Source organism: Schistocerca serialis, chromosome 3 (genome assembly GCF_023864345.2).
Source record: "Schistocerca serialis cubense isolate TAMUIC-IGC-003099 chromosome 3, iqSchSeri2.2, whole genome shotgun sequence".
In the NCBI taxonomy this organism is placed as follows: Eukaryota; Metazoa; Arthropoda; class Insecta; order Orthoptera; family Acrididae; genus Schistocerca; species Schistocerca serialis.
Window position 1 is genome coordinate 413,614,749 of NC_064640.1, and position 13,707 is coordinate 413,628,455.

The following is a 13,707-nucleotide window of genomic DNA, read 5'->3' on the forward strand; positions in this document are numbered from 1 at the left end:
TTTCCGGAAGTCAAGGAATATGGCATCCGTCTGATACCCTTTATCCATGGTTCGCAAGATATCATGTGAAAAAAGGGCGAGTTTCGTTTCGCAGGAGCGATGCTTTCTTAAGCTGTGCTGATGCATGGACAGCAACTTCTCTGTCTCAAGGAAATTCATTATATTCAAACTGAGAATATGTTCAAGAATCCTGCAACAAACTGATGTTAAGGATATTCGTCTGTAATTTTGAGGAGCCGTCCTTCTACCCTTCTTATATACAGGCATCACCTGCGTTTTTTTCCAGTCGCTCGGGACTTTACGTTGGGCAAGAGATTCGCGATAAATATCAAGCTAAGTAAGGAGCCAATGCAGTAGAGTACTCTCTGTAAAACTGAATTGGAATCCCATCAGGACCTGGCGATTTATTTATTTTCAACCCATTCAGCTGCTTAACCTCAGGGATGTCTATCACTATGTCCTCCATAAGGGAATCTGTATGAGACTCAAATGGCAGTATGTTTGTACGATCCTCCTGCGTGAAAGATTTCTCAAATGCTAAATTTAAAATTTCAGCTTTTGTTTTGCTGTCTTCCGTTGCCAGGCCAGACTGATCAGTGAGTGACTGGATGGAAGCCTTCGACCCGCTTACTGATTTTACGTAAGACCAGAATTTTCTTGGGTTTTCAGCAAGATCTTTCCCTAAGGTATGACGGTGGTAGTGGTTGAATGCTTCGTGCATCGCTCTTTTTACAGCAGCACGAATCTCTACTAACTTTTGCCTGTCCTCATTCTCTCAATCTTTCTTGTACCACGAGTGCAACTGCCTTTGCTTCATGAGCATTCTCCGAATTGCGCTCTTAAACCACGGTGGGTCTTTTCTGTCCGTAACCCAATTGTTCGGCACATACTTGTCCAATGCGGGATTTACAATGTGTTTAAAATTTGCCCATAATTCTTCCATGTCCATCGTACCAGAAGTTAACGAAGTCCATTCATTTACTAAGTGGGATGCTAACAACTGCTTATCTGCTCTTTCTAGTAAGAATACTCTCCTAGCCTTCTTGACCAACTTTTTAACTTTCGTAACCATAGTCGTAATGACAACATCATGATCACTAATCCCTGACTCAACACTGACACCGTCGATGAGGTCTGGTCTGTTCGTGGGTACCAGATCTAAAATATTTCCATTACGCGTTGGCTGTTGATTTAGCTGCTCAAGACAGTTTTTGGCTAATGTGTTCAAAAGTAATTCACACGACGGCTTGTCTGTACCACCTGTAATGAATCCATAGACATCCCAGTCTATACTAGGTAGGGTGAAGTCGCCTCCGACTAATATACCATGATCCGGGTACTTCTGCGATACAGAATGTAGACTCCCTTTGAATGATTCTAGAACTGTCATGGTGGAACCTGGTGGCCGGTAATAACACCCCACAATTAACTTTATTTCCCCTAGCACTGTTAAACGTGTCCAGATAACTTCACAATCACACTCTACTTCGACCTCAGTAGACACAATATTTTTGTCAACTGCAATGAGGACACCACCTCCTACGGTGTATTATCTGTCTTTCTAATACATGTTCCAACCCTCACTAAATATTTCAGAACTTCCTATCTCAGGGTTCAGCCGAGTCTCAGTCCCGAGAATAATTTGCGCACCACACGCTTCCTGGAGGGCAGTAAATTCAGGAACTTTATTCCAAACACTCTGAAAATTTACTGCTAATATCTTGATAGCAGAAGTGTCTTTACACTGAGCGCGTTCTGATTTCCCTGCCTTCACGTCGACTGGTGAGTGTTCATCAGGACACCTCGCACTACTGCCTAGCCTAATAAACCCCCATGTGCACACCACAAGTACTCTGCTACCCAAGTAGCCACTTTCTTTGTGTAGTGCACCCCTGATCTATCTAGGGGCATCCCACAATTCCCCACCCAATAGCTCAAGTCTAGAAATCTGCAGCCAAGACCATCACAGAATCGACAAAGCCTCTGGTTGAGACCCTCCACTCGGCTTCAAACCAAAGGACCCCGATCCACTTTGGGAACGATGCTGCAAATAGAGAGCTCTGCTTGCAACCCGCGTACGAGGCCAGTGGTCTTCACCAAATCCTCCAGCCGCCTGTATGAACTGTGGATTGCCTCCCTAAAGGGCTCCATCACCCACCTAACGTTGGAGCTCCCAATAAACAGCAAGCCTTTGCCCCCTTGTGCCTGCTTGGGCCCTACTGAACGAGCGGCCACCTGCCCACTGACAGGATGAAAGGGCGAGGCCAGCCAGCCAGCCTCCACATTGGCCCTCTGCGTCGAGCAACGTGAACGCGTTGCAGTCCGCCACTCACCCTGAGGTGAGGGCGGCCCCAACACGCCGGGTACACTAGAAGGTGCCTCGGTGGCTGAGTCAGCGGACGCAGCAAGCGACACCTGGGGTGTCTCAAGCGACGCGCCAGACCCTCCGCCATCGCTGCACCTCGAGGCAGCAGCCTGAAGGCGGCTGACCATGGCCAACAGCACGCTCAGCTGTTCGCGAACTGCGGCCAGATCCTCCTGCGCTCGCACAGAGCACTCGCACACCTTATCCATCCTACTGCTAATATCTAACGACTCCACGAATTTATACTCTATGGCTATCAATAAGCAATATTACTCCTCTCAAATACGAGAATACGCAAGGATTTTATGTAATTAAATGTGCAAGCGCACAAACACTTGGAAAGAAATTAACAATCAAACTACAAAACAAACATGAAAGCTAAATATGCGACTCGCTACTGCGCTGCTGCTGCACTGATACTTCACCAGCGGCTGCTCAAGGCTCACATGTTTAAAAGAATAGCTAACCATGTGCTGGATGCATATGTACCTAATACAACAGTTCATGATGGGAGGGACTCTCAACGGTATACATTCACAGTAAGGAAATTTCAAAAGAAACAGTGACTACTGCACAATAGCTGTAAAGCCTAAGATTATGCCAAAAGATATGCTGATTAAAACACATTTGACTGCCAAGAGGGTAACACGCAAAGCCTTCAATTATCAACAGATCAGAATGTTATTGAAAGCCCTTATAAATCCAGAGAAATTCTGGTGGAAAATGTAGATTGCTACTCACCATATAGAGGAGACATTCAGACACAGACAGGCACAACAAAAAGACTGCTATACATTTAAGCTTTTGGTCAAAAGGCCTTCTTCTAAAGTAGAAAAAACAAACACACTTTTGCACAAGTACGACACACACACACACACACACACACACACACACACACACACACACACACACACAGATGATGTGACTTACCAAACAAAAGCGCTGGCACGTCGATAGACACACAAACAAACACAAACATACACACAAAATTCAAGCTTTCGCAACAAACTATTGCCTCATCAGGAAAGAGGGAAGGAGAGGGAAAGACGAAAGGATGTGGGTTTTAAGGGAGAGGGTAAGGAGTCATTCCAATCCCAGGAGCGGAAAGACTTACCTTAGGGGGAAAAAAGGACAGGTATACACTAGCACACACACTCATATCCATCCGCACATACACAGACAAATGTCTGCTTGTGTCTGTGTATGTGCGGATGGATATGAGTGTGTGTGCTAGTGTATACCTGTCCTTTTTTCCCCCTAAGGTAAGTCTTTCCGCTCCCGGGATTGGAATGACTCCTTACCCTCTCCCTTAAAACCCACATCCTTTCGTCTTTCCCTCTCCTTCCCTCTTTCCTGATGAGGCAACAGTTTGTTGCGAAAGCTTGAATTTTGTGTGTATGTTTGTGTGTCTATCGACGTGCCAGTGCTTTCGTTTGGTAAGTCACATCATCTTTGTTTTTAGGTATATTTTTCCCATGTGGAATGTTTCCCTCTATTAAAATATATATATATATATATATATATATGCACACAGCAACTGCGCCTGGTAGGAGAAACAATCCATCGGTGGTGGGGTTAATTAGGAGGCTGGAGTGAGGAGGGGGAGGGATAGCAGGCTGAGGGTTGAGGAAGGTGTAGTGCTGCTTGTGGGAACACGCAGGGGCTTGGTGGGGCAGGGTAGGTTTGCTGCTAGATACAGTCAGGAGGTTTAGGCCAAAGGGGGGGGGGGGGATCAGGAAAGCAGAGAAATAGAGGAGGGTAAACTAGGGAAGGTTGAGGCCAAGGGGGCTATAGGAACATAGGACACATTGCAGGGAGAGTTCCCATGTACACAATTCAGAGAAGCTGGTAGGAAGGATCCAAATGGCAGAAGCTGTGAAGCAGCTGGGTGGTCCAGCTGTCTCTTGGCTACAGTTTGTTAGTGGCCATTCACGTGAACAAACAGCTTGTTGGTTATCATGCCCATGTAGAAAGCAGTTCAGCGATTGCAGCTTAGTCCCTGCCTTTGATAGGATGGGTGATGCCTGTAACTGGACAGGAGTAGGTGGCCATGGGAGGATATATGGGACGGGTCTCAGATCTAGATCTATTGCAGGGATAAGAGCCATGAGGCAGGGGGTTGGGAGAAGGTGTAGAGTAGGAATTGAACACTACCTTTCCCAACATCTGACTGATTCCAAACTGACAACCTCCTTCCTGGTCACCATGATCAACTACACCCTCCCCTTGAATTGGTTCACTTTTGACAGCATCACCTACAAACAAATGCATGGTACAGCAGCAATGGGCACCTGAATGGCACCATCCTCTGCCAATCAATTCAAGGGCCATCTAGAGGAATCTTTCCTAACCACCCAGAATCCCAAACCCCTCACCTGGTTCAGATTCATTGATGACATCTTTGTGATCTGGACTGAGGGTGAGAACACTCTATTTACATTACTGTAGAACCTCAACACCTTCTTCCTCAGTTGCTTCATCTGATTCTCCTCAATCCAACAAGCCAACTCCCTCAATGTTGACCTGCACCGTCACATCAGTAGCTTCACCCATATCAAACCTACCAACCATCATCAATACCTCCACTTTGAGGGCTGCCACTCTTTCCAAACCAAGAGGTCCCTTCCATACAGCCTGTCACATCTGTAGTGACAAGCAGTCCCTCTATAAATATACCAAGGGTCTCTCTGAGGCTATCATAGACTGAAATTACCCTCCCAGCCTTGTACAAAAACATATTTTCCATGCCTTGTCTCTCCAGTCCCCTACCACCTCCCACATTCCCACCATCAGGCCACAAAGGAGCAACTGAATCAGATTCTCCGCCAGGGTTTTGACTATCTCTCGTTTTACCCTGAAATGAGGAATATCATACTCACTATCCTTCCCACCCCTCCCACAGTGGTATTCAGCCACCTAACAAACCTACACAATAACTTTGTTCATCCCTACTCCATCCCTTCTCCCAGTCTCTTGCTTCTCATGGCTCATATCCCTGCAATAGACCTACAGGCGAGGTCTATCCCATACACCCTGCCACACCTCTTACTCCACTTTGGTCACAGGTTTCACCTATCCCATCAGAAGCAGGGCTACCTGTGAAAGCAGTCACGTGATATACAAACTGAGCTGCAGTCACTGTGCTGCTTTCTGCATGGGCTTGATAACCAACAAGCTGTCTGTCCACATGATAGCCACCAACAAACTGTGGTCAAGAGACAGCTGGACCATCCACTTGCTGAACATGCTGCCTAACACAACGTGCTTCACTTCAATGACTACTACATAGCCTGTGCCATTTGGATCCTTATTATTAACACCAGCTTTTTTGAATTATGCAGGCAGGAACTCTTCCTGGAATATGTTCCATGTTCCCATAACCCTCTGACCACAACCTGCACTAGTCGTTGTCCTTCACCCACCTATCCTGTTCCCTGCTCCCACTTCAGCACTACGCAGTCTTCTATTCCATCCTCTACTTCTCTCTTTCCTGCTCCTCTTCTGCCTGCCCCCTCCCCTCTCGAAACTCACGAGTGCACCTAGAAGCCCTACCCTGTTCCCACCATGTCTCTACATGCTCCCACAAGCAGCACTACACCTTACCCCATATCTACCTGGCAATCGCTCCCCCTTCCCATCCCAGCCTCCTTCTTACCCACGCCACCCACAGATTGCTTCTGATGCAGTTGCTGTGCCCAGTCTGGCCTCAGCGGCCAGAGACAATGGCCATGTCTGTGTTAGTTGTGCTCATGTGAATGTATCTGTGTGTTTTCTACTTTAGAAGATCTTTAGGCTGTCTTTTTTGTGCCTGTCAGCAACTCAACAACTTATCTATATGGTCAGTAACAGTTTATCCTTTACATAATAAAGAAATTCTGGTCTTATGAAAGAGTGTCAGTGGCACCAAAATTAGTGCCAATACACGTGGATGACACGGGTACTAAAAATTGTTGGTAGCAAAACAAAATCATAAATGCGAATTCCATTTTCAAACGTTCCTTTACTAAGGAAGATCCAATGTAGTTCTCACACCACTACAAAGAACGGAGATATACCTGTGAGTGACAGATGCATTGAGGCAAAGCAGAAATTGCTAAAATTAAACAAGGCTCCAGGTGTCAATGGGACCCCTGTCTGATTCCATACAGAATTTGACCTGAGTTATCTCTCATTTTCACCATAATATGCCTTTGATCCCTTAAACCTGTGTACAGTGATTGGAAAGAAGCACAGGACACACCAGTCTTCAAGAAGGATAAGAGAAGTGATCTGCAAACCTACCATCCAGTCTCAATGACATCCATTTTCTGTGGAATCCAAGGACACATTCCAAGTCCAAACATAATGAGATACCTCAAACAGATAGATCTCTTCCACGCAAACCAGCATGGATTTCAAAAACATCAATCATCCAAAACCCAACTCAAACGTCTCAAGGCTTCCTGAAAGCTGTGGATAAAGGCTATAAGGTGGATACAGTATTTCTTGACTCCCAAATAAAATTTCACTCAGAACCACACCAATGTTTATTAAAATGTATACCTTTCTATGGGGTATCAAACAAAATTTGTGACTGGGTTGATGATTTCTTGGTAGGGATGATAGGGCATGTTATTATGCATCAAATCATCAGCAGAAGTAGCAGTAACTTTAGGCATGTCCCAGGAAAGTATTTGGGGACCCCTGTTGTTCATGTTGTATATTAATGACCTGGCAGACAATATTGTCATGTCATAACCACAATTAAGTCCAAATCGAAAAGCAGCAGCATCAGTTAAGTACAACACTTAGCACTGAAAGTGCATGTATTATGGACACCAACAACAAACAACATAGAACTGCTTTCTGGATAGGGCATGCTCCCTATATATCCTAGAATATGCAAACATGACAAACTTTGGAAATTTTGAGACCCTTCTAGAAACTAAATAACAAATTTTTGCTGGTCACCAGATTTGAAATGGCAACCCACAGCATGCCTGCCAGTAATATTAACTGCTAATTGCTATTACATGCAGCACTGCTCATAGCATTGCTCCCCTCCTAGAGAAACAAGGGATACTACTCCAGAAATTCTCACTGGAGCCGACTACTGTGACCTGGATCTCATCCAGGTTGTGTTATCACATCTTTTTCTTATGATGAGCATAAAAGCTAGCACCTCACATTGAGGCTTCATAATATCGAGTGGGACTTCAGTTTCCTTGAGCGAGAAGTCCCCATATTCAGCCTCCATCTCTGGACTGTAGTAGGGCTTCAGTGATAGTGTAGAAGGGGAGATAGTCAGTACAGACTATTAACCATCCATTCCCACCTCAAGGGGTTGATTTCAGCCCAGTGGAATAGCACTATTGCATGCAGATGTGGTATCAGATGCCCTGAAGGTAATTACAGCATGTGCTTCTATTGCTGTCATTCCTTACAATGGCTAACATAGTGCTTCCTTTATTGGCATTCCTTATAATGGCTAACATAATGTCTAATGGATCAATAGACACCTAGACAGTGATACTTGCATCTGAAGAAATGTTTCAGGATAGCTGTCCATAAATGAGGTAGGATGACAAGCAACCATTTCTGCTCCATTGGATGATAGTTCCTCCTATACAGTGTATCATTTATTAACTAAAATTCTTCTTTGGTCAGTTTCTCCTTCTTCAAGGCTTCTATGATTTTCAGCAGTGCTGTATCTTTCCTCTATTCAGCAGCAATGTAATTCTGAGCAGGAATGACTGTGATTTCATCCATGCTCCTGTGTTCTACCAAAGGGTTCCTTGAAAGGCAGCCTTGTGTTTCTGTCTGCTTTTGTATACCACTGTGATGTCATACTCGTGAAATCTCTGTGCCGATCTTTCCAGTCAGCTTGATGGATTCTTCAGGTTAATCAGCCAGCATAGAGAATGGTTTGTCAAATAAGTACAGCCCACACAACCACAAGACATTCTTTCTTGGTTGTATAGCAGTTCATCTCGGACTTGGAAAGTACTTTGGAAGCGTAAGCTATCACCCTTTTAACAAATTCCTGAATGTTTAACTTACTCACTCAGCTCATTGTAAAACTGTAACAGATAAGAAACTCAAATGTAATAGTTGTGAACTTCCCAAAAATATATTATCCCCCTGACTGGTTGCATGTAAACATGGAGAACAGAAGAGTTAATTCGAGGTTGTTCAATCTCTGAAGGAAGTATAACATCCATATATTACATATTAGCTGTTATGACAGAGATTTCTTCACTGCTAACTCATAAGAGCAGATTGGGCAAACAGAAATTTACCAATGACCTCATAAACTTGCTAAGCTCTAAATCAGAAGTAAACACTGTAAACACAATAGCATTTCCATGGTCAGACAAGCGAAACATGTAAAAGGCCCCAAAAGAGCCCATATAGTTTGTACATGGGCATCCAACTAATTTACAAAATACTAACTCTAGCTTGAGATGTGATACAAAACATCCTAAAATTGATGAAAACAACTGTGAAAGCGACCTTGCAAAGCAAGAATGAAGCTTTTAATGTACTAAAAATGCTCATTGGAAATTCTGCTGTTGGTGGAAAAATTGGAGCCAGTAATCAAATAAATTACAGCAACAAAAGTCTTTCTGTTTGGCAGAAAAATATTCAGTCATTCACAAACAAAATTTTAGATATAGAAATTTTGCTAAACACAGAAATACATTTTGGTAGTGTTATGTGCATTACTCTACTCCCAAACAGGCCATGAAGGCCCAAAGGTAACGACCAGCCGCCGTGTCATCCTCAGCCCACAGGCGTCACTGGATGCGGATATGGAGGGGCATGTGGTCAGCACACCGCTCTCCCGGCCGTATATCAGTTTCTGAGACCGGAGCCGCTACTTCTCAATCAAGTAGCTCCTCAGTTTGCCTCACAAGGGCTGAGTGCATCATACACATTAGCAAATTATTTCTGTAGAAACAGTTACAAAAAGGTGACGCTGAAATTTTCATCAAACATGGGTTAAATATAAATCTATTAATAAGTTCCAGCATCTTAGTACAGAAAGGGACTTCAAGCTCACGGTCATTGAAGTCAGTGATGTAAATACAGTTTTAGCATGTATTTATCGTTCCTCAAATGGAAATTCTGTTTCATTCGTAAGTGAGCTTGAATGTGAACTAAACGGGGTTCATGTAGACAAGAGATCAATAGTGCTATGTGAATACTTCAACATTTTCTTGGAAACATCAAAAGAAAAAACTATTTCTCAGCCCTATAGATACTTTCGAGAAAAACTGCAGATACTGCCCTGAATCAGATAACCATGAATAAAAGTTGTACTGCATGATGCAAAAATATAAGACTTACAAAGGAGCATTCCCAGGTGTAAATAAACGATCTTAATGAACCTTAGCAGGTTTGTAGAGAGGGTCAAAACAATGCAATATGATTTCTTTTTTTTTTTTCCTCTTTGCACTATTTCACTTTTAAGGGGTAAAACATATACCAAAAGGTAATTTGGCATATTAAGTTTCATGGAAATATCTTTGAAACCATGATATATAAAAAATTGTTTCATATAAAACTTGAAATGCAATTAATATTCTTGAAAACTGTATAACTAACTTTTGTAAAAATTAGAAATTTTGCAAAATATCCAGCCATTATTAATTAATTTTGAAAAATGAAAATTTTTGTTACAACATAAATTAAAGAAGCTTTCACACCACATCCAACCATGTGTAATAAGTTGGTATCTGAAAGACTATTTTTGGAATATAAGCTTTCACAATGTGCTGTCGGAGTATTTTCAACATACCTAATTATAACATCTAAATGCTCATTATTATTCTAATTATTTATTTTACTTGTTTTTATTTTATGCTTTAAATTGTTATTTTATATTTTGAATTAATGTTTTTTTTAGTTTCACATATGTGTATTTTGTTAATTGAAAAGATAAGTAACTCTTTATTCTGATACAATATAATTAGAATAATAATAATCTGTAAATAAATGCTTCGATTGTAAAATGTAACATAAAATGATTAAAATTTCTGCACATGATACACATGGGGGACAACATAATATTAAACAAAATTCAGAAGGACTTCCAATTGTGGTGGGTGATTGTCTGAATATCTTGATTTGTACCAGGTATATTTCAGTACATTGCAAAGCATTGGCAAAAAGAACTGATTATGTACTAATGACTGCAGCATGTTATATTGTTTCTCAAGTGGAGACTAACATCATAATCATTCAGCAGAACTAGATCTGAAAATCTTCTCACTATGTTCTTCCAACATCAGATGTGATATATGTCCAATGGCTGTACTTGTCCTGTTTAGCCCTTTGGGATCATCAGATGAACAAGGTTCTGCTGCAATTCCAGATTTCTAAATCAGCAAACAGTCACTAATGCATATTCCATGCCTAACACCACAAAGAAATTAGACAATCTGGGACAATGCCATTACTTCACCACCTTAGATTTACACAGTGGAGATCATCAGTTAGAAGCAGAACCAGAAGGTCAGCCAAAGTCAGCATTTTCATTCCAGTCTGGACACTGGAAACTCGCTGGTGCATTTTTCAGACCAAAAGGCATCCTTTAGGTCTGAAAAATGCACTGGTTAGTTTTCAGTGCATATTACATGGAGTTCTACAGGGCCTAAAACCAAAGCAATGCCTAGTATATCAGATGACACAATGATACAATCCAAGGACACCCAGGAGCACATGGGTTGCCCATGGGAAATATTCTGAAAGTTGCATGCAGCAGGACATTCATCAAATCAAACTTTCTATTTGTATTGCATGAGGTCTGTTATTTAGCTCACATTATTGGCCAGGGCAGGGCACACACCAACGCACAGCTTATGCAACCATCAAAAGATTTTGCAATGCCTAGCATGGTAAAAGAAGCACAATCCTACCTTCAGATCATAACTTTCTGTAGAAAATAATTCCAAAATTTGGAGAGGTAGCAAGATCCCTTACAAATTTGCTAAAAAAGGAGTAAAATTCAACTGGACTCTGGATTGTTAGGAAGCATTTCAACAGTTTAAATAATTACCAGACTATCAAAAACAGTTTATCATGTTTTCAACTGTGTTCTGAGCCAAAAGATGGATGAGAAATAACACCCCATAACCTATGATACCAGGCAGCTGAATAAAGCAGAAAAAAAACTATTCAACTTCAGAAAAAAAATTCTCGCACTAATTTTTGGTATCACATGTTTTTGTTGCTATTTGTATGGGAGGCATTTTAAGGTCATAACAGATCACACCGCAAGAAAATGGCTTATGGGATTAAAGCAACCAACAGGTAGGCTAACCCTTAAGGCCTAGAGAATTTGATTTTGAGATAGTACATTGTTCTGGGAAGTCTCATGATAACACTTAAAGTTTAAGTCACAAAGTACAAGCTATAGAATTCATTGGAGTAAGCACAGAAGAGTGGCACAGAGCTCAGGCTGCCAACCCTGATTGTCAGCGATACACAAAACACAAGCATTTCAGCTCTGATGATGGAGTGCTTTACAAGCAAACACATTGTGGCCACCATATTGTTGTGCCAGGCAGTTTACAGGATGAAGTGTTGAGGCAAGCCCATGATTCCATCTCAGCTGGACACAATGGACGAAGAGCTGTGAATAGAAATGTTGCGGAAAATTACTGGTGGCCACAGAGGAAACAATCTGTTGAGTACTTCATAAAGAATTACATCCCTTGTGCTCAAAGAGCTGAACTGAGTTGACAGTGAATACCATTGTAAAGACTGCCTGAGGCTGAGAAACGTTTTCAGTTAATTGGCCTTGACATTTTTTGCCCTTTTGCACAAACACCAATGGGAAGCCAATATGTGCTAACCATAACTGATCATTTTTGGTGTTACTTGACCATGATTGCCTTAGTAAACCAACAAGCACACACATTGTCTTACACTTTCATTAATTGTTGGCTATTGAAATTCAGAACACCAGAAGCAATAATAACAGACCAAGGCACATACTTTATGTCTGAATTGTTTAAACAGCAATGTCAACTATTGCTCATTAAGAAGTTATGCACTAATGCCCCTAACCCACAAGCAAGTGGTGGAAGGTGAGAGTTCATAGGACATTGAGCAAAATGCTAAGTTATTATGTGAACAGTAGCAATGGTATTGGGACACCCTATTACAGTATTTTGTAAGCAGGTACAATTCAAAAATCCATGACAACATGGGTCTTTCACCCTATGAGGTTGTTTTTGGTAGAAAAATGTACTCACTTTTTGAATTATGTCAAACTACTCCTTGGGAGGCTGTATCCTCTGTTCAGGACTTCACTAAAATGCTAAAAGGGATATGGTGTCACAAAGGCTCTTGAAGAGCATAAAACACTCACAATAAAAAGCAAAATTACCTAAGTATCACATCAGCCAGTGCATTTTGTTATCTAACTACCACGTTCTGAAGGGCAAAATGAAGAAGTTCTGCAATGCCAAGGACCCTTTCCAGTAGTCAAATGACACCCCTAGTTAATGTTAAAATACAACTTCCCACCAGAAACATGGCTGTCCATATGAGTAGAATCTGCATGTTCCACGGTGAACTGGAATAAATAACTCAATTGCTGGCAGCCACTTCCAAAAGGGGAAGGAAACTGTGTAAATAAAGCAGTAGAAAGAACTCTGTCTGAACAAGCCCCAGAAGACCCAGTAGTACTGACCGACTGCCATGTCATCCTCAGCTGATAGGCAGCACTGGATACAGATATTGAGAGGCATGTGGTCAGCACACTGCTCTCCCGGCTGTTGTCAGGTTTCATGACTGAAGCCACTACTTCTCAATCAAGTAGCTCCTCAATTGGCCTCACAAGGACTGAGTGCACCCAACCTACCAACAGCACTCAGCAGAACTGGACGGTGCCGCATCTAAGTGCTAGCCAAGCCCAACAGCACTTAACTTTGGTGATCTGATTGGAATTAGTGTTGCCATTCAGCAAGGCCATTGGCAAAGCAGAAGAAAGAAAGTTTTAAATAAGTCACTGATGCAGAGTGTACCTGAGATTGTTCCAACACACCAATACACCTGAAGACCACAAAGGCTCTCACAAGCTGTATGTTTGTACTTAGTTATTGAGTGTTATTGTTATATTTATGTTGTGTTATTTGTATGAGAAAGAAGGCTGCATATAGATAATAGGTTACAGATCTATTACTAGGAATTTAGCATGTCTCATTCAGATCAATTGTTTTGTTTTAAATGTAGTTGGTACAGAAATACACTCCTGGAAATGGAAAAAAGAACACATTGACACCGGTGTGTCAGACCCACCATACTTGCTCCGGACACTGCGAGAGGGCTGTACAAGCAATTATCACACGCAC